The sequence below is a fragment of the Chelonia mydas genome, chromosome 2 (genome assembly GCF_015237465.2).
Source record: "Chelonia mydas isolate rCheMyd1 chromosome 2, rCheMyd1.pri.v2, whole genome shotgun sequence".
Taxonomy (NCBI): domain Eukaryota; kingdom Metazoa; phylum Chordata; order Testudines; family Cheloniidae; genus Chelonia; species Chelonia mydas.
The window spans coordinates 197930206-197952289 of record NC_057850.1 but is presented as its reverse complement, the minus strand read 5'-3'; the positions used below and the strand labels follow the sequence as shown (position 1 = coordinate 197952289).

The window sequence follows — 22084 nt, the reverse complement described above, 5'->3', positions numbered from 1 at the left end:
ACATGACTTATGAGGATAGGCTGAGGGTACTGGGCTTGTTTAGTCTGCAGAAGAGAAGAGTGAGGAGGGATTTGATAGCAGCCTTCAACCTGAAGGGGGGGTCCAAAGAGGATGGAACTCAGCTGTCTCAGTGGTGGCAGATGACAGAACAAGAAGAAATGGTCTCAAGTTGCTGTAGGGGAGGTCTAGGTTGGATATTAGAAAACACTATTTCACTATGAGGGTGGTGAAGCACTGGAATGAGTTATCTAAAGAGGTGGTGGAATCTCCATCCTTAGAGGTTTTTAAGGCCCGGCTTGACAAAGCCCTGGCTGGGATGATTTAGTTGGTGTTGGTCCTGCTTTGAGCAGGGGATTGGTCTAGATGAGCTCCTGAGGTCCCTTCCAACCCTAATCTTCTTCTATGATTCTATGATTCCTTTGGGAGTGAATCTTTTCTGGGGTGCTGCAGTCCTCAATGAGAGGGGGAGGTGCAAACAGCATCTGCTGCACCAGTCAGGGTGAATCTGACCCTGGGTCATCAAGAGAGCAATAGGAACAGATCCTCTTCAAGGGAGCTGAGCAAATTATACCAGCTAATGCTTGGGCCCTTAAGGTATCAAGTCCTTGCAGAAAAAAGTTTTCTAAAAGACTAATTTTATTTTATTAATAAAAATAAAATACACTAGTGATTGTGCTTCTCTGACTTTAGCCACAGCCCAAGAATATTAAATTGACTTCATTTTGTTGTTTGTAGATATGCCTGTATGCGGCTTGAAGCTTGTGACTATCACATGAAATGATGGTTTGGGTGCTTACACAGTCATTAATTTATTAATTATTATTATTGGAATAGTACCCTAGCATGATCAGGGTCCTATTGTGCTGGTTGCAGACACCTTCGAAGACTTGGGCTCTGCCCTGAGGGTCTTACAGTGTAAAATGGCTAGTCAGATATAAAGCGTAAAGTAAGTGCCCACTGTCCACACATAAGGGCAGAATGGAAGGAGTCATAAAGACACTTATGTGAGAAGCTGACGGACAAAGGGATGAGGCTGGAAGCATTGGCAGAATGGAGATGCGGAGCAACGTGATGAGTCAAGAGTGGGCAAGCAGAGGAGAGAGTTGTGAAGTGCCTTTAACGTGAGGACGAGAAGCTTGAACTGGATGCAGGGTGGAGAGATCCAGTGAAGGGATTCAAAGTAGGATGAGGGACATGGTCAGAGCAACAGGCAAGAAAGATGATGTTAGCAGCTGTTTTTTATTCACTGAAAGACTGATGTGGGTGTTAAGGAGGCCAAAGAGGAGCATAGTATACTAATGTTTTCCCTTTGCCAAGCGGTAACAAAATTTGGGGCCTTGCAGGTTATTTCCCCCAATGGAACAGAAATCAGGGGTGCAAAGTCTTACCGCAATTTGTTTATTTGTACAATGTGCTCAAATCCCATTTCCTTGAACAACAGTAGTCACAAATGGCACACAGGCAACTCCTTCTTGGAGAAACTTTCGGCAAGGCACCTCTGTCCTGCCTCAGAAACAGCTGTCTTGTGTGTGTGTCTCTCTCCAAGGTCTTCCACAAGTCTTAACTATTTAAACTATGTCTCCTTTTCTCCTTCAACCCCTACATACCGAGACCACATAATCACACCAGGTGGACTTGGGCATCTACCTTCCTTTGGTGCCACTGCTCTGCAACAGAAAGGAACTTCAGAGTTTTAAACACTAGACAAAGGAGAGTGCATTAACTAATGCAATCTCCGTAATGACTCTCTGGGTGCAGTTTTTGCTGCATCTTAACTCTCTCGATTGGGAATGTTATTCTGGATGCTTTTCTATTAGTAATAGCCAATGGGCAAGACATTAACATCAAAGACCCCTAATGGGGAAACTATGGCAATAGTCAAGATGGGAGATGGTGAGGGCCTGAATGAGAGTTTAGGCTGTATAGATAGAAAGCAATGGATGCACCTTACAAATGGTTACGAAGGAAGCAGCAGCAAGATTTGGACACAGCCTGGATGTGCTGAGCAAGTGATAGGAAGGATTCAGAGATGCCCCAAAATTATAGGTCCGAGTAACAGAGACAGTAGTCATGTTATCAACAGTGACAGAGGATGTAGGAAGTGGAAAGGGTTTAATAAGTAGCTTCTAATTTTGTTTCAGAGTAGCAGCCATGTTAGTCTGTATTCGCAAAAAGAAAAGGAGTACTAGTGGCACCTTAGAGACTAAGAAATTTATTTGAGCATAAGCTTTCGTGAGCTACAGCTCACTTCATCAGATGCATTCAGTGATATATGTGATACCAATGTGATATATGCCATCATGTGCCAGCAATGCCCCTCTGCCATGTACATTGGTCAAACTGGACAGTCTCTACGTAAAAGAATAAATGGACACAAATCAGACGTCAAGAATTATAACATTCAAAAACCAGTTGGAGAACACTTTAATCTCTCTGGTCACTCGATTGCAGACCTAAAAGTGGCAATTCTTCAACAAAAAAACTTCAAAAACAGACTCCAACGAGAGACTGCTGAATTGGAATTAATTTGCAAACTGGATACAATTAACTTAGGCGTGAATAAAGACTGGGAGTGGATGGGTCATTACACAAAGTAAAACTATTTCCCCATGTTTATCCCCTCCCCCACCCCCCACTGTTCCTCACAGGTTCTTGTCAACTGCTGGAAATGGCCCACCTTGATTATCACTACAAAAGGTTCCCCCCCCCCCCCGGCTCTCCTGCTGGTAATAGCTCACCTTAAGTGATCACTCTGGTTACAGTGTGTATGGTAACACCCATTGTTTCATGTTTTCTATGTATATAAATCTCCCCTCTGTATTTTCCACTGATGCATCCGAATGTAGCTCACAAAAGCTTATGCTCAAATAAATTGGTTAGTCTCTAAAGTGCCACAAGTACTCCTTTTCTTTTTTCTAATTTTGTATGACTCCGTTTCTGGGTGCTCTACTTGAGGTATCTAGATTTTCAGGGATACTGAGCACCCACAGCTCCAACTGAAAATTAGAGTTAATACATGTACCCAAAATACAATGTTAATGGGTTTTACAGTTACTGTCCTGTAGTTTTGCAACATCCATAAGCCAATATACTTCTATGATAGATATAAATACAAGAAATCTATTTAATTAATAAATGGATTTGTGTGTGTTAGTATGATGGAAATAAGTATTCTGTTCAACGTTAATTGAATGAAACACGATGGCAATGAGATGATTGCTTTGTTGGGAAGATCAGCCAAAGCATTTTGTAACAGCTTGACAGCCAGACTTGCGCATATTTGCGGGCCTAATTAATACACTTATGCTTACAAGAAGGAGGGAGCCTACACCATAATGCAGAGATGGAAAGATGCAGACCTACTAATTAGCTTTAAACGTGCTGAAGTGCCATTAAGAAAGATGCTTTACCAGAGAACTACAGTATAAGCTTCAGAATGCAAATTTCTGTTACGCTTAAATGAATGCATAGAGGAAGGGGCTAGTCTAATTTCCTGGTGCAGCATGGAATTTCACAGACTTAACAAAAACAACGAGGAGTCCTTGTGGCACCTTAGAGACTAACAAATTTATTTGGGCAATAAATGTGTTAGTCTCTAAGGTGCCACAAGGACGCCTCGTTGTTTTTGCTGAAACAGACTAACATGACTACCGCTCTGAAACCTGTCACAGACTTGACAGTCTCCCCTATTACATCAGTTATAAGGTATTGGCACAAATGTTTTAAAATTCTCGTGTGTGAGTGTGTGTGTGTAAAACACCCAATGCACATATGTGATTTGGCTTTGCCACACACAGATATGTGCATATGCAAATACCCCACTAACTCATGTGCACTCATCACGTGTTGCCAGGGCCCTGACTTCCTCAGTAATGTCAATACCTCCGAATCCACATTTTTGGGGTTTTTTTTTTTAAGTATATTTTTACCCTGCTGGTTCATTAGAAAAGTTTGGAAACAAACATGAATTGAGCATAATCTAATGCAGTGATGGTGCCTTGAGTCCTCAAAAGCCTCCCGCAGAGAGGAGGAGTAGGCTCTAGTGTCAGGGGGGAAGTTACCTGGCCCCAGGAGCACCACCAGATCCCAAACCAGGCCCCTAGCGGAAATAAGAGCCCCTTCATGCTGCTCTGGGAAGCACCAACCTGGCACAGCTCTGGTGGTGCCCTCTTGTCAGCATTCTGAGCAAGGGAGGCCTTGCCATTGCTCCTGCTGCTGTCGGGGGGAGCAGACTGCTGCCACTGGTTTACCTTCTGCTGGTATGGGGCTGAAGGAGCAGGCCATTTGGGCCTGTGCTTGTCATTCTGGGTTGCCTTAATCTACCCATGGGTGTTTTGTGGTACAAAAGAGAATTTACAAACATTTGGAACACAGCGTACTTTTCTTGTGTAACCAGGAATCTATTGTCACTGATTTTTTTTAAAGTGGACGTTCAGCGTTTTAACTGTATATAATACAAATATTCCCCAATGGAGTCCAAGAGTACTATGTAGTTGTCCATGTGGGTACTATGTAGCATATTCTTCTTAACAGACTCTCTTTATCCTTCCCTTATAGCTGAGATCACATGCGTGTGGCCTGATATTTTGTTTGTAATTATGTTACAGTCGTGCTTAAAAGCCCAACCAAGAACAGGACCCTATTGTTATAGACACTGCAATAAATACAAAGTGGCAGACAATTCCTGCCCCATAGAGCTTACAATCTGAGTAGACAAGACTGGCACAGGGGAACAGACACAGCCGTGAGAGGTGAATTGCCCAAGGTCACCCAGCAGGTTGGTGGCTCAGCTGGGAATAGTTAGGTCTCCTAACTCCCACTTCAATGCCTACTTTTAGCCCACACTGCATCTACAAATGCAGCATTATGATATTTGGTCAGTGATCACAATCATAATGGCTGCTATAGCATTGCCTTTAATTTTCTAATATCTAGCAGTTCCATCCAAGGTTCTAAATGGTGGGCCTGTAATTACAATATTTAATGCTGATTTATTTTGCTATAGCTTAGTCCATGTAGCTTAGTCCATTCTTAGTCCATGTAAAATACAGACCTGTACAAGTGAGTGAACCATCTGAATGTTAATTGTCTTTAAGAGAACAGACCATATCAACTGTATTCACTATCTAGGTGTCATATCTTTAAGTATTCAAAATGATGGCCAAAAAGGATAGTCATTTGAAAAGATAACAATTCTAGATCTCCCATTTACACAAACCCAGCAGGGGCAGTGAGAGGATGGAGTTTGGAGATATATGGTGTTAAAACATCAACAATGACAAAAACCTTACCCCAACCAAAGTTTTGACCCCCAAAAGGGTGAAATGCCAGAGACTCCATGAAGTCCTCTAGGGACTTCACAACTGCTACTGATCTTACATGAAAGGCACTCAGATACTACTGTGAAGGACAGCAGTATATAACTGTAAAATAGATAGATTCGGAGTCCCTATTTGAAATGAACTACTTTTTAGGAGCACTAGTCTTGTAAACTGATTTCACATCCTATTCAATGGGCTGTTATTTATCTAGCACCATAACTATGCATGGTGCTTAATAGACAAGCAACACTGATGAATCCCTCCCATCTCAAAATCTCAAGTTAGATATAATATAATATGGGCTGGCAGAAAAAACAGTGGGGAGAATGTGGAAAGATGAGAGTTGCAACAATGAGAGATTCTGAGAGATGTTTATTGTTATGTCCAATCTGTTAGCTCCATTTTTGAAAATGTACTCTATCAATGAAGGGCAGAGTGGAGGTCCGCATTGGAAAGCTGATTGAAAGGAGGGTGTCATGAGAGTTGGGGAGGAGCAGCAAGAGCTGTGTGCTACACAGGGTCAGGGCAGATATTCCAGACATCAGGACAGCAGAAGAAAAAGCAAAGCATTGCTTGTGGATGAGATGAAGGGAACATCAAGTCCAGGTGAACTGGCAAGGGAGTAGAAGGAAGGCATATTATGCTAATGCGTATAATCCGAAGAAAATGGCTGAGCCAGAAAGGAATGTCCTTTAAGGAAATGTCAGTGAATATTTCATCATGTTGACTCTTTGTGTAGTCTCAAAATCTTCATAGAGACAGTGGCTATAATTGACTCAGACTTTGGACAGAGAGGGGCAACTCCTCCCACAGCAGAGAGACACATGATCCAAGAAAAGACAGCTTTCAGCTCTGCTCTGCAAGGTAACGTGCTTTGTCCTGTTGCTGTATATCTAAGATTCAAATGTTAGCTCAAATGGCCATTTCACTGTCAGCCTAGTAATTAGTAGTTTATAGAGCATTGCCCTTCCCGTATGAGTAGTGCCCTAGTTTGGCTGCATAGAGTGTAGAGGGTGGTGGTATCAACACACTCAGGCAAACTCATTCAACTCCAGTAAGATCTCCTGAATGCTGAAAGGCTGTCAGCACATGCTTAATATGAAAGGTAACACAAAACAGACTAGGGAGTAACTTTAATTGAGTCTTGGGATCTAGCAGTAATTGCCAATACTCTTTGGGCAGGTTAATGGTAGCTAGGTACTGAGACCCATTTGCTTGACTAAAGTCTGTCCAAAATTTCATCTTTTCCTGGGCATGGGGTAAGCTTCAGATACTGTTAAGGTGTTAAGCCTCTGATAGTTTGTACAGAGGCCAATAGACCCATCTAGCTTGGCAGTTAGAACAATGTGTGATCCCCAAGGGCTGTGATAGGGTCTATTTACATTCAGGGCCAGTGTATCTCCTTCTCCGGGTTTTGAAATTGCAGTTCCAATGGACTGGGAGGCAAGGAGATTTCAGAGTCCTGATATTAACCTTGTGAACAGCGGGTGTGCTCAAGTCTTACTTTAAACATTTTGCAATTAAAAGTTTAAGTCTAGGTGATCAGGAGTTGGGTTCTCTGCTGATACACAAAGACTCCCAGGGCACTGCGGGTGCAGTGTGCGCACAAGGGGTTAAAGAACCTAGCGACTATTCTCATTGCTTAAAGCACCCACTTAAGTGCTTTGCTGGATCAAGGCATTTGGGCTAGTTTCTGCCACCTTTACTCACATTGAGCAGCACCTTATTCCATGTATAGCCCTGTTGGTTTGGACTGTAGGGCCTTTACTCACCCTGGCTGTGGTTAATCAGCTAATAGGTTGTTGAACAGGATATCTCCCTATCTACACTGACTGCAGAGTTGTGGTCAGCATCGTGCTGGTTAATAAATTCCTCAAACTTGTGCTCTAACTTGACACAATTTTCTAGTGAAGACAAGTCCTTAGGGCAGAAAGTCCGGGGATACAAGAATGTGCACAGAGGAGGTAGTGGCGGTGGAGATGGAGGTGGCGGGGAGTCTGAGCTATAGCTGGTGCCTAAGCAATGGCTGCTCTTTGTCAGCCCTAAATGATAAAGTTTCTTTTACTTTGTGTTTGATCATGGTTGAAAATAGAATACAACCATATCAGAGGCTTAGTTTTGTCAGTCTGCTCCTTTTTTGAGTCTTCCAAGGCTACTTTGCCACATGGAAGACTGCCTCCCCCACCTCAGCTTCTCAGACCACATTACTGCCAAGTTGTCCAAATGTCACAGCATCTTCTCCAAATGGCAGGAGACCATAGTCTCACATGATACATAATGAACCTGTGTAACAGGCTTCCATTTTGTAATTATTACCAAAAAGTGAGTTATGTGCCAAATAGCTGATGGTATTACAGGGCCAAAGTTTGTATTTTGTTTGCTTTAGTTTTTCCTGTTATCAAGCAAGCTTTGATACTTCTAGAGTCAGAGATAGCAGGCTAAACTGAAGGTGAGGGGAAATTTTGCCATGCCATAAACTAGACAGATCCAACTGAAAACTTGCAATAATATTAAATGGGAACTTTAAGTTACTTTGTGCAATACAAGTTTGATCATTCATTCCTAATCCTGTTATCCTCAAAAAAGCAGAGAGTGTCATTTTCTCCTATCTGTTTCCTTTGAGGGCCATTCTGCTCACAGTTCTGTGTCACAGATGCAATTAAGGGTGCCAACTTTTTCACGTATACTAAGCAACTGAAGAGTCATAATTGATCAAAATGGGTTTTAATTGTTCATTTCAATAAAAACACATTTTAAAGTTCTACACTATTATTTATTGGCACTAAACTAATTGACAAAAGCACTAATCAACAGTGCTTATTACTAGCTGAACCACAATTCCCTGAGCTATTATTGTCAAGAAAAATATTTCCCTGAAAGCTGCCAAAAAATACCATTCCTGTTCTTAGTCTAGCTCTTAGTCATTCAGGTGAAAGATAAAGATCCCACTGTGGTTCTAGAGGATGGTAAGTGGACAGCTAGTATAGCCTGGCCAACCCTTACTCTCCCATCCCAGATTCATTGGCATTAATGTTCCCAGCTCTGTGTCGCCAGTTCGATATAGATACTGATTTTGACGGTATATCATTACTTCCCCACCCATATGTCATTTATTGCTTTGAAATATCTTCTGCTAGGTGCCCAGAAGTAAAATCACAGAGGTTTATATTAGTGCTCCATTCCTGCGCGTTGTCTCTCTCTCACACACACACACACTCACCTATTGGACTTGAAACTTCAGCTTTATAGTTTTTTCATATAATAAATTCCACCAACTAACCAACGGTGTACTTTAGCGTAATTGTCAGGACTGATCTGAATTCTAATTTGGAATAAATAAGCAGAATTGGAGTAATTTTATCATCATTCACATTATATGCAGAATGTGCTATAAGGCAGTGGTTCTCAACCAGGGGTCTGGGGCCCCCTGGGGGGCCATGAGCAGGTCTCATGGAGTCCTCTAAGCATGGCCAGCATTAGACTCTCTGGGGCCCAGGGTAGAAAGCTGAAGCCCCACTGTATGGGGCTGAAGCCTGGGGCTCTGACCCCCGCACCCAGAGCTGCAGCTGAAGCCTGAGCAATTTAGCTTCACAGGGGCCCCTATGACATGGGGCCCCAGGCAACTGCCCTGCTTGCTACCCCCTAACGCCGGCCCTGGCTTTTTTATGCAGAAAACCAGTTGTTGTGACACAGGTGGGTCATGGAGTTTTTAATAGCATGTTGCGGGGGGGAGGGGCGACGTGAAGGGGGGGCTCCGAAAGAAAAGAGTTGAGAACCCCTGCTATAAAGGCACTTAAAGAGTTAACATTGAATGTCTCACTACACCTGGCAGTAGTGCTGACTGTCACTTCAAGGTTATCAATTTCAAGGTGTCTACCCTGTGTAAAAATTGCATATGTATCTCTCTCTCTTTCCTGTGCAACAACACGACACATAACTATTCATTACATTCCTTCATAAAGGATCATCTTGCCTTCATCACATAAGCTTTCAGCCTCTTATGACAGTTCAGGTCTTAACAAGAAAATGAAATAACACTGCCAGATGATTAACTCAAAGATGAACTCAGAGGAGTTTAGGGTCATAAATAGAAAATCAACTTATCAACAGGCTCTGATCTTGTTTCACTCGCCTATCTCAGAGTTTTCCATCAGTTAGACACCCAAATGTTATAGTTCTTATACAACAGGAAGCTTCGGAGCACTGGAGAGAATATTGGAACATCCAGAAACATAAAGGACTCTCCTCTGAACTGGCTGAGTAAGACCCCCCATAGTGCTCCCAGTTGCCCAATATTATACCATAGAGGGGAAATTTCTTCCTGACATCAGCTCATTATCCACTATGGCCACAAAGCATGAGAAATGAGGGCCATTAGAACACCCAGAAAGACTTGCGAGCACTGGTGAGCACCAATGGAACATGTGGGCAGGCCATTAATTAGCTGTAACAATGCATATTTTGGTTGGTGCTGGACGGTTTACACAATGTTATTATTATATATACGAGGGCACAGGTGTCCACGTGTCAAATGGATTATGGTAGGGAGAACACACATGTCAATCTCATCTCTTTCTTTTGATGTGAAGCCAATAAACCATTCACTGTCAATGGAGTGAGGATTTTTACAGCAGCAGAGATCACGTGGTTCATGTCTGTTTCCTAACCCTAGGAAATTCAGAGGGGAGTCTAGTGGCTCTCTAGGGCTGAATGTCTTTGCCATATTGATCACTTCAGCAGCAGATGGAATAGTAAAAGCACCCAAAATTAAATAATCACACTTACCGAAGACCACCAGGTATTAACAAATTACAGAGGTTTAACAATAACAGTGTTTTGACAGGTGCTTTCAACAATCTTTTTCTGACAATCCAGCATTGTTACATGTAGAAAGGGCAATATTAACCATGGCCGTACTTGATTAATGTGACTTATTCCAGACACGCAGTATTCATACCCTTGGTTATAATTACCATAAGCTCAAGAGGTGTCGGGGGTGGGGAGACTTTCCATTGCTGCTGGGTTAACAGCTTTAGTCACACTATACAGTACTGTGGCATTTTCAGAAATTTACCCATAACTAATCATTTGTGTTTAGGGTGATTCACAGCCTTAGCTTCTTCATTCTTTATGGGGAATTCTTGCATCGTGAAGCTTCTCAAAATCCAACAGGACTGGCATTTGAAGCAGGCTGTCATGAACATCAAGTTGAAACTGCTTTTCTTGTGTGAATGGATGATAAGAGCTTTATGAAGAAGAACAATGGATGCTACTCTGAGCAGATTATATCCAAGCCTTGGAGAACATCACATGTATTTTAATTAAAGTGATACTGTCAAATAGAAAATCATGGATCAAATCCTTAGCTAATGTAAATTAGCACAGCTCCATTGACTTAACTGGAATCAATGGAGCTATGCCAATTTACAGCAGCTAAGGATCTGACCACATATAGCTAGAAAACATTAACATCCATGTTACTGCTAACACTTCAGATGACTAAAACAAATATTGTTAAGCATTTCAGTAACTTTTCACCAATTTTGCTGTTGATGTACTGTTCGCATTGCACTCATCTGGCACAATGGGGCTGGACACATCAGGTCTTTGTTTACAGTCAGATTCTCTTTGCTCATCTTGGCGTAGCTCAGTGCTGTTATAAAAGCTGGGTTTTACTGAAATTAAAGAAAGCCACAAAACATTTTCTTAAATGTTTGGGCATAAACTAAACTGAGGGTGGCATCCCCTTTGTGTTCAAGTCTGTTTTGTGTTCTTTAAAGCAAACAGAGCGGATACTCAAGAAACAACAGCAGTGCTTGCTTTAATATGTGCATCTCCGGCATTAAATCCCAGCAAATTCTTCCAGCCCCTCTACAGCCACAGCAAAACCCCAAAACTGCTGTGGTTCTGCTACATAGGGGGAGGAGGAGCAGAGACTGCACAGGGGAATTCTGTAGTCCCCTGCATGCCACAAAGACAAGCTCCACATTGACTCTCTTTATGGCTATATCTACCCTTGTGCGCTTTCCTGGGTACTTAGCCACGTACTGCTGCACATGTACCCTGTACTCACGTCGACTGTCCACATATGGTGTGCTGGGCACACCATTTTCAATATGCACAGGCATTAACCTATATCCACACTACCCCTTTTCAGTATGCAGTGGCAGTGCTAGTATTTCAGATTCAGTATCCCAGAGTCTTGTGTGTCACAGGAGACACTCTGGGACCCACCTTGTTGCGTGTCACTGGTATGGTGCACTGCCTTCACATATTTGGCGACAGCAGCTTGCGGTTCTCTCTCCTTTCTGCCAAACTGCATTGAAGAAATGGCGCAAGTCCATGATGATGTGGTTCTGCTCCTGCTTGCAGGACAAATGTTCATGCGGCGCAGTACACCAGGAACTGGATGGAATGGGACCAGAAGTATTTCAGATGCTCAAAGACGGACGACCAACGGGACAAATGAAAATTCACTGGGATCCCATAGAACAGATGTGTTGAATGCTGGGATCACAATGGTATGCTCATGGCTGGACCCCACATCTGGACATGGAGAAGTGACATGGTGCAGTGGGACCACATTGTCTTGAGGTGATGACCAGTGGCTTCAGAATGAGGAAGCAGACCTTCATGGAGTTGTGTGAGTAGTTTGCACCAAACCTCTAGCACCAGACCACTTATTTTTTTGCAAATCCATACCAGCACAGAAGGGGGTGGCTATTTGTCTCTTGGTCAATTGCCAACCAGTTCAGTGTTGGGCAGGTGTTTGTACACCTTTGCCACGCTAGCAGTACTGTAATGGGTGGTTGCCATAACCAAAAATCCCTGAAAGGGCAGGGGGATTTCAGAGGGTGCAGCTGATTTTCAGAGGGTCCAAACTGTGCAGGGGCCATTGATGGATCATGCATCACAATACTTTGGTCACCGAAAGGGACAAGTTGGTACATGAACTGAAAAGGTTACTATTCACTCATTCTCGAAGGCTTAGTGGACCAAAGAGGGTTAGCTCCTGAACACCAACACTGGACATACGGAAAAGGTCCATGATGCTAGGGTGCAGAGATTGCACTGCCAGGGGGAAGAAGGGACTTTATTCCCCACAGGAAGGATGTGATTTTGTATAATATATCTGTGCTGACATATTTCAGGGGACCCACCTACCCACTCCAAATGTGGCTCATGAAGCCATACCCCCAACATCACCAACGCCAAGAAAAAGGGACTTCAGCTACTGCCTGAGGAGCTGCAGAATGATGGGGGAGTGTGCCTTTGCTATCTGAAAGCTCATTGGCTCTGCCAGCAGACTCCTGTGGCTACCAGTGCAGCTGACCTCGTTCACATCATTGTGTTGTGTGGTGCCTTGCACAACGTAGGTGAGACTAACGGGGAATACTTCCAGAGCAAGTGGACATAGGACAGGTCTAGTTTTCAGAGCCTGTTCAGGCAGCCAGATCCCACCCATGTGCACACAGAACATTCATGAAGCTATTTGCTCGCACATTGTGGATCAGCGTGGATCAGAAGGTGACTTGGGACTGTACTGAGGGACACTATTGTGACACTAGGGTGCTGTTGAAAAAGTTCAGTAGAATATTGCCACATACTTGTGTTGCAACTTATCTCAGTGGGTCTCAATCCCCAGCAGCTGACACTAATGTACCAACCTAAAGCAGAGTATCGGGTGAGGGCCCTCAGTGTTAACACCTTTGGCTGTGGTTTTGTGCTGCAGAGAGTGTATATGCACTTTAATGCCATCATTGAACACTGGTTTTGGTACAAGTAAACAGCTCTGCTTGGGGTTGTTTTATGGAGATCACTTAGGCATTGTTGAAGTAATTTAAAACCAGTTCTGTAAAGTTTTGGGACGGACTTCACATGTTCCTTCTTCACAATGTTTTCTGACTTTGGTTCACAGCACTTACCAGATGCTGTACATGAGTACTGCCATGGTTACAAGTGGTGACTTTCTGATGGGGAAAGAGGAGTCTTAAATGCACGGTTCAGTACCAGCGATCTTCGCTGTTAATTTACTTTTGTTTCCTTTGTCTGTATTGTCACTTAAGTCCTTAACAGAGCCATAAAGACGTTTCAGGTAACTTCTCTTCGGTTTTCTATTCTGGTCCTTCAGACAGCATCTGTTGTTTCACAACTTAGTTCACTGTTTATTTTAAAAAAAAAAAACCCACCCAGGATTCATTACATTAGGAAATTGATGGCTGGAAAGGAAGGGGGTGTGGGAGGGACAGAATTCATTGGATTTCTTTAGCCCCACATTGGTACAGAAATCACAGTCATGTGCTGTACTCCTGTTGACCCATCCCAAACATGCAGGAAATATCACATTGATCATACTCTGAAAGCAAGGTGCACACACAAGTGAAGTGAACTGTAACTTCAGGCATGTAGTACTGGCACAAGAGGGGATATTTCCAGGGAGCCGTGTGTAGGGGGAGGGTGTATGGTAATTTACAAGCCTTTTATTCCAGTTCCTGTCATGGCTCAGGTTCCTCCTCGGGGAGGCTTCCTCAAACAGGTCCGCTGGGTGAAGGTCCAGAATCACATGGTCATCTTTCTCTAGGTCTCCCAGGGCTTCCTCTGAGGTCCCCACTGCCTCCTCGTCCTGCCCCTCATCGCGTCCCATCATACGATGAGGCCAGCAAGGTTGATGAGGGGCATGAATCACTGCAGGATCTGTATTCGCAGCCTTGGAGAGCACCCAGTCCAGCTCATCATAGGATGTGCAAGTGCTAGGTCCGCTCCTGGAATGTTTGTTGGAGTCCTTTATTCTCTGGTTTCAAACACTAAGGTACTTCATATACTCCCAGCACTGGGATAGAGTCCAGTGAATGCCAGCCTCCTCCAGCCACCGTGAAATCTCCCAGAACAGGTGAATGTTCCTGCTGTTCCAGGCAAAGTCATGGAGGATGGTGTACTCTGACCACACAATGATCAGAACCCAGGTGGGCTCCAGAGACCAGGGGACAGCTCTTGAAAGTTGATCTGCGATCGCCTGTGCTGATCAATAATGTTCACAGGAGAAGTGACGTTAAGTCACTCAAGCATAGGTCACTATTACCTCTGGCTAGTGAGCATCAGGGACCTTACCACCAGCAAAGGGATCAGTGCATTGTAGGAATAGCCCTGAAGAGCTATTGATGCCTGGGAGCTGGTACATCTACAGTGCAGCATGGATGGGGCAAGAACGGGTATGGGGCCGTATCACAGCAGAGGGTTGCACAGTCCCACACCTCTCATGTATGCTAACTTTCATGCTGTGCACTCTCCTTCAGGACCATGCTTCAGGTCTTCAGATGTGGACAAAGGGGGGGCTGTGGCACAACACCACACATGTACAGTCGCAAGTGTAGACATAGCCTATGGGAGCATGAAATGGATTTTGAGCGGCGATCAGGGGAGTAGCAGGGCAGTGCCAGTCTATTTACAAACTGCATTAATCCACTCACCAAACAGACCACATGGGGCAGAGGTCACAGAAGGTCACCACTGTTTGCCTACAGTAATGGCTGCTGTCCATCTGTGCAGGGCCCCCCTGCCTCCAGGTTACAGGAAGGATTTTGTAGCACTCAATAGACAGGACGTTATAACACCACCTCTCATATTCTCCCTCCCACAGCTTTCTGGTCACTCAAGCAAAACAAAGTTCCACTGAGCTGGAGCCTGCTGTGTCAGGTGATGTTTCAGTCACTTGTTTTCCTGGTGTAGCTCAAACAGGATTTCTCTAGCTCTGACAGATTGTGGCTAAAACCTCCAACAGCTTGTCCTTCAGAAGTCCCCAGATGTCTCAGCTGACACTTCCCTGGCATATACTTCATGGAGAAAATGGAAAAAAGCTGTCACTCATCTGCTTTAAATTTTCCTTGTTACTGTGCTGCCATAATAGCATCAATCAATATTTAGGAGATTGTCACTAGCTCCAAATTTCTCTTTGATGGCCAAGACTTGTCGATTTGATTCTTAGAGAACTTCCCTGGTTTTGTCTACAGCATTTTGCATAGTTGCTCTCTTCCTTTCATAAGTGATGGCACTCATCTTACTTTTAGACCTTTAAAGGTTGTCTTAGAAAGTTCCTTTGCATTCATGACATTAGATACAGCACATATCAATAAACACATTTCGAACATTCCCCTCTGATTTACATTTTCTCTAACGTGATCTGATCACCTCTGCTGTTCATTTTATTAACTGTTTGAAATTCAACCCTGAGCAGTGGGCCAGCACAGTCTATGCACTACATAAGCCATGAAAATAGGACTTAGTGGGATTTAAAAGTTGCATATATAACACACTGGCCACTGTGTCCCCTCATCTATGCCTGATCCACAGAGGAAACAAGTCTGTGACTTATGTGATGGCCACCATCTTGACTGACACCAGGGAATGAACTGGGGAAACCCTAGAGCTAAAAGCACGAGTCTTTACAGTATCAGCTAAGAGCCTGGCTATCAAGGTGAGAGCTGTAATGGACCCATATCCATACCCATAAGGGGGTTCCTTAACACATATCGACTAGTGAGTTACATGTAGGCTTTGTACTGGCTCTCTGTGCTGGGGTTTAGATTATTTCCCCATAGGTGTACTTTAGGATCTCTTTATTCATTCCTACGAATTCCACAGGGTCAGTTCTTGAAAAGGACCTTTCAGCCCTCCATTTTTCTGAAGGTAGATAAAAGGCATTCTATGAAATTTACTGTGTGGGAGTCATTTGGATGAGACCTTATGAACCAAGATCCCAACTGCCTCTGTGCCCATTAGAGATCCTCTGGCACTTTTCATAGAAGTAGGGGTTTGCCCTAGTGTCTCTGGCCAAACATTTTGCTCCCTCTCCGTCTTGTGCAGTGCCCCATATACTGGTTAGAGTGTCACCTTTTTAGGGTGGGGACAATCTTTTTGTTCTGTGTTTGTACAGCACCTTGCACAATGAGGTCCTGCTCAGTGACTGGGACTCCGAGACACTAGCACAAAACAAATAAGTAATAATAAATGGTTGGTTGACACCCTCCACCCCAGAGGTGGCTGCATTTCCATGCCATTTTACATGTATAGCTGAAACCTTCATTTGAGATCATTTAGGATTAAATAAATGTGCTAGTAAACTAAGATTTTATTTATAGCCCAAATGGGGTGGAAGGGGGACAGCATTTTGGCATCGAGACCGGTTGTAGTCTTAGCTATTTCCTGTTTTCTTTGGAAGTTTTCGTTGTCTCAGATGCTTTTGGTTTCTGTTCCACTCATTTAACTTCAGTCTGTGTATAATTTCTCCTGACATATGATCAACAGAAAATCCTTTGTGTTACTGTAATCATGCTGCTGTAGGGGGCCTCCCACCTCAGAAAGCTGGTGAGATTATCAATCATCATTTTCTTAAGTCTGTCTTGAGGAGTGTCACCTCTGCTATTAGCATTTTGATTTCAAGGTGAACTGTGGGCATGGCAAGCTCCCGGGATGGTTCTTAATAGAAGTATTTAGAAGCAATGTGAGAGGATGGAATATCTGGTATAAGAGCATAATTAATCAGAAAGCTTTTTGGTGATCACGTTGTGCTCAAAGAAGGAGAAGCAAGATAAGGCCCTGATCCTGCACACTCTTATACTCATGAACTTTACTCACATGAGTATGCTGAGCCTTTCATAAAAAATACCTCAGCCATCACAGGAGCTCCATCCCAGCCTAGGTCAGCAAGCAATCATACCGTTGCTGTGGTGATCCCTGGGATGTAAAAATCTCTTCTCCTTCACAGTCCCAAATTCTCTCTCCTCACCTTTCAGCAGCAGCACCTGAAAACCATTCTTTCGCAAAGCTGCTTTTTATTATGACCCGTCAGCCCTGATATGAAGTAAGTCCTCCCCTGTGTCATCCCTCTATGCAGCACACCTTCTCTGCATCGCCTACAGGGTTCTAGTTAATGATATGCATAAGGCCCCAATTCTGCAAACACTTGTGCACATGGTTAACTTTACACACCTGAATTCACTGGATCAAGTATGAACTGAAGCATGTGTAGAAGTGTTCCCAGAATCAGGCATGAAGTGAGCTGATCTACTTTGAGTGCTTGGTGTTCTTCAGAGAAGCTTGTAAAATAAGAAATCCATATCCCTGCTTAACCCAGGAATTAGGAGCCTCTGAAGGTTTATGGACAACTTTTTGATTTGAGACCTTTTGGTATCTAAATTTTACAAAGTTTTCAAGACTACAGAATATAGGTGTGTGGGTGTTGAATGTGTTTGGGAAGCAGATCCAAAACCAGATTTATCACAAAGCAAAGTGGCAGTATGGCTATAGTAATATAATATCAGGAAAATTTGAACAGTAATCAACCAGTCCATCTATTTTAATGTTGCATAGAAATACTTGGACCCATGTAACATTATCAAAAGCAAACCACAAAGATGGTGGTATGTGCCAGCTCTACCGAGATCAGGATTTTTAAAAAGTCTAATCTATTAAAAGTTTTGTAGCCAGGGTATCACAGAATTGAAACACTCTCTTGATGAGTTGAAACTAAGCACTATTTGCCTAGAAGTCAAATACAAAAAGATTTCTGCAGGCATAAAAGAATGTATTTGAAAAGTGTGTAAAATGGTCCTACCTTTCTGAATAATTTTGAGTCTGGAATCTGATCCTAATGACACGGGGAATTTTACCATTGATTTCTAAAGCTGCAGGATCATGTCATTTGAATCTCAATGTACATCAAATAATAATTTAGAGTCTGAGGCAAAGCCCATTTAAATTAATAGGAATCATTCCAGCCTCAGCTTACGTTGAAACCATTGTTAATCTACCCTGTTCAGATGCTCATTCCTAATAACCTCATAACTTTGGTTCTTTAATCCTGGTCTTGTCTGTGTCATTTGATAAAAAATGTGAATATACACATTTCAGACTTGATTTCCTAAAGTTAGGCACCCCATTCAATATTTAATCACCTAAATGAGAGACCTGATTTGCATATGTCCTGAGCCTTTGCAGCCCCATCAACTTCAGTGGGAGTTGTGTGTACTTGGCATCTTTTGAAAATCAGGTTTCTAGTGTTACATGTGTACATATGGGTTTAGGTGCCTACATTTGAAAAGTTTGGAGAGTGGTGAGTGCATGGTAGCGCTGGTCCTGCAGCCTGTACTCACATGAGTAAAACCTCATTAAAGTCAATGGGACTTCACATGTAAGTAAGAGCTGCAGGCTACAGTTGTTCTATTAAATGTTTACTTAATAAAATAGATGAACATAAAAAGGAGATATCTGGATGTCAGATCATTCTTCAAGTTTGTGGAAATAATTTCCAAAGAGCCTGCTTAATTTTTAAACATGAACACATTCCTGTTTTTAAATTGTTTCCCTCCTTCCATAGGTGCCGACTCCATGGGTGCACCCACGAGTAGCCAAGCTCCCCTCCTTACCCCCCCGCCCAACCTCACCTCCGCCTCCGCCCTAAAGCGCGCCCCGTCCCCGCTTCTCCGCCTATCTGCCAGCGCTTGCCGCCACAAAACAACTGTTTCGTGGCATAACATGCTCCAGGAGAGAAGGGGGAGGAGTAGGAATGCGGTGCGCTCAGGGAAGGAGGCAGGGAAGAGGTGGGGCCGGGGTGGGGATTTGGGGAAGGGGTTGGAATGAGGGGGGCAGCGGTGGAGTCGGGGTGGGGCCGGGGGGGGGGGTCGAAAACACACCGGCACCAGCAGAAGTCAGCGCCTATGCCTCCTTCCCAGGCACAAGTGTTTGAGCTGCTGCATGAAGTAGCACTGGCTTGTCTATTGTAGTAGATGAGAGAGATTATTGATAAATATGCCATAATGTCGTTTGTTTCATAGTGAAAAGGAAGAGGAGGACTTGTGGCACCTTAGAGACTAACAAATTTATTTGAGCATAAGCTTTTGTGGGCTAAAACCCACTTCATCAGATGCATGCAGTGGAAAATACAGTAGGAAGATATATATATCACACACAGAGAACATGAAAAAATGGGTGTTGCCATACCCACGATAACGAGAGTGATCAGTTAAGGTGGGCTATTATCAGCAGGAGAAAAAAAACCTTTTGTAATGATCATCAGGGTGGCCCATTTCCAACAGATGACAAGAAGGTGTGAGTAACAGTAGGGGGAAAAATAAGCATGGGGAAATAGTTTTACTTTGTGTAATGACTCATCCACTCTCAGTCTTTATTCAAGCCTAATTTAAGTGTCTAGTTTGCAAATTAATTCCAATTGAGCAGTTTCTCGTTGAAGTCTGTTTTTGAAGTTTTTTTTGTTGTAGTATTGCGACTTTTAGGTCTGTAATCAAGTGACCAGGGAGACTGAAGTGTTCTCCGACTGGTTTTTGAATGTTATAATTCTTGAAGTCTGATTTGTGTCCATTTATTCTTTTACGTAGAGACTGTCCAGTTTGACCAATGTACATGGCATAGGGGCATTGCTGCACATATCACATTGGTAGATGTGCAGGTGAACAAGCCTCTGATAGTGTGACTGATGTGATTAGGTCCTGTGATGGTGTCCCCTGAATAGATATGTGGGCACAGTTGGCAATGGACTTTGTTGCAAGGATAGGTTCCTGGGTTAGTGTTTTTGTTGCGTGGTGTGTGGTTGCTGGTGAGTATTTGCTTCAGGTTGGGGGGCTGTCTGTAAGCAAGGACTGGCCTGTCTCCCAAGATCTGTGAGAGCGAGGGATCGTCCTTCAGGATAGGTTGTAGATCCTTGATGATGTGCTGGAGAAGTTTTAGTTGGGGCTGAAGATGGGCCCAACAAAGAAAGTGACAGAACACCACTAGCCATCACCTTCAGCCCCTAACTAAAACCTCTCAAACCCGAACTAAAATGTGACATATGCCATCATGTGCCAGCAATGCTCACCTTAACTGATCACTCTCATTATCGTGGGTATGGCAACAGCCATTTTTTCATGTTCTCTGTGTATATATTTATCTTCCTACTGTATTTTCCACTGCATGCATCCGATGAAGTGGGTTTTAGCCCATGAAAGCTTATGCTCAAATAAATTTGTTAGTCTCTAAGATGGTACAAGTACTCCTCGTTCTTTTTGCTGATACAGACTAACACGGATACCACTCTGAAACTTGTTTCATAGTGTTAGTTCAAACATTTGGATATGTCTGCCCCATTGTCTTGTAGCAAAGAGAGCATTATCTGGAGCAATTATAGTGCCGTCATTCTTCACTATCTGCCAAAGCGAAGAGACTCACATATACTGTACGGTACAGCCACGCAGTATGTTCCTTGTGATTCAAGGCCTGGTGCTTTATGGAAGAAAAGAATGTTAACACAGTGTCAATTATGGTGCTATTAAGACACTTTCACATAAGTCTCTGAATTAGCCTGCTCAATTGCTACAAATTCTGAATAACTATGAGAATTTAATCCATGTATAGATTTATTCCTGTTCTTTCCCCTTAGCTAGTTTTGTGATTTTCTTTAATGTTTAAGTACTGCGTAATTTTTCTCCATTGTACTCTTCTAGACTTCCCTGTCTTAATTACATTCTTCATAACGCTACACTATAGAGGAGTAATTATTTCTAATCTTTGCCCTTATTTCCACAAAGTAAAAATCCAGGGGAAAAAAAAGTAATGATCTTCTTGAAGTTTCTGTATACATTCAGATCTGACAAAGTCATCAAAGTAAAATGGCTCCAAGGTCATCTCAGATAAGAAAGACACATGAAACAGCTCTCTTAATTTGTGCTATTAGCCTAAATGTAAAAAAGTGAAAAAAATAAAATTCACACAAGGGTGAAACTCTTTTTTTTTTTTTTTTTTTTTGCTTTCTCTACTTCTGGGACTAGGTGGTGTAGAAAATATGCGGCCAAATTCTGTTCTCATTCATACCAGCCGAATCTCATTGAATTCAATGAAAGCAGAGTTTGCATTATAATATATAAGATAATCCTGTTTGAAGATCCTGAAAGAACATGGCTCAATGATGAATTCAGGTGTGCGTGTGTTCGTTTAAAACTATTTATTGAAATTTGCAGTAAAATACAACATTTAAAGAGGATGTGGTGTTGTCATTTCTACAAAACATGGTACGACTGGCAAAGCATAAAGACGGAACAGGTATTTAATGAGCCATATAAATACATGAACCAGCTCTGAGGGTAACACACGAACAAGGAAAGCATACTACTACTATGGAACATCAATCAGAACTAGAACCACCTGAAACTTCTAACAAAGCAGCAGAACTCATGTGGACATGGGAGGGTTGGTATACATTAAGAACTTATTCTTTTATTCTAGAAAGCAGGAGGTTACAACTGTCCTCTTTGTACATGCACAGAATTCCTACCACTGTTAATAGGAATAATGCACATGTATTAAGGGACACATTAACCCTACACTTCCAAACGTTACTTGGGATTTAGTCTGACAATACAAGTTTCTTATCTAAATCTCATGCAAAGACTCAGTGTAGGACACACTCTCTCTCTCTCTCTCGTGTGTGTGTCTGTGTGTTTCCCCACCATCACTTGTCTTTCATTTCTTCTGAATCATATTGTTCGATTCTTCCGGTATTTCATGACTGCCAATCTCTAAAGGGGAATTTAGTGACAAGTGAAAAGTGAGGGGTTGTTGCATGTGCCTTAATAATGGAGTGGAGAAATGGGACAGATATGTCTGAGACTGAGAGAGAACTCATCCATTTTCAGCATCTTGAAACTATTTCTAGATTGTTGGGATCACCTCCGAGACCTCTTTCCACCTGGCGTTCCATGAACTCATTTCAACTG

The 22084-nt window shown here is 42.9% G+C and overlaps 1 long non-coding RNA gene across 1 annotated transcript in view; it reads right to left on the bottom strand.

Annotated features, from left to right (window-relative positions):
* LOC122464697 overlaps nucleotides 1–17118 on the bottom strand; it is a 39254-nt gene extending 22136 nt beyond the window's left edge. Inside the window, exon 1 of the long non-coding RNA XR_006288972.1 lies at nucleotides 17035–17118. This is a non-coding gene — a long non-coding RNA (uncharacterized LOC122464697). The remainder of the gene's footprint in view (nucleotides 1–17034) is intronic.
* Between the last annotated feature and the right edge of the window lie 4966 nt (nucleotides 17119–22084).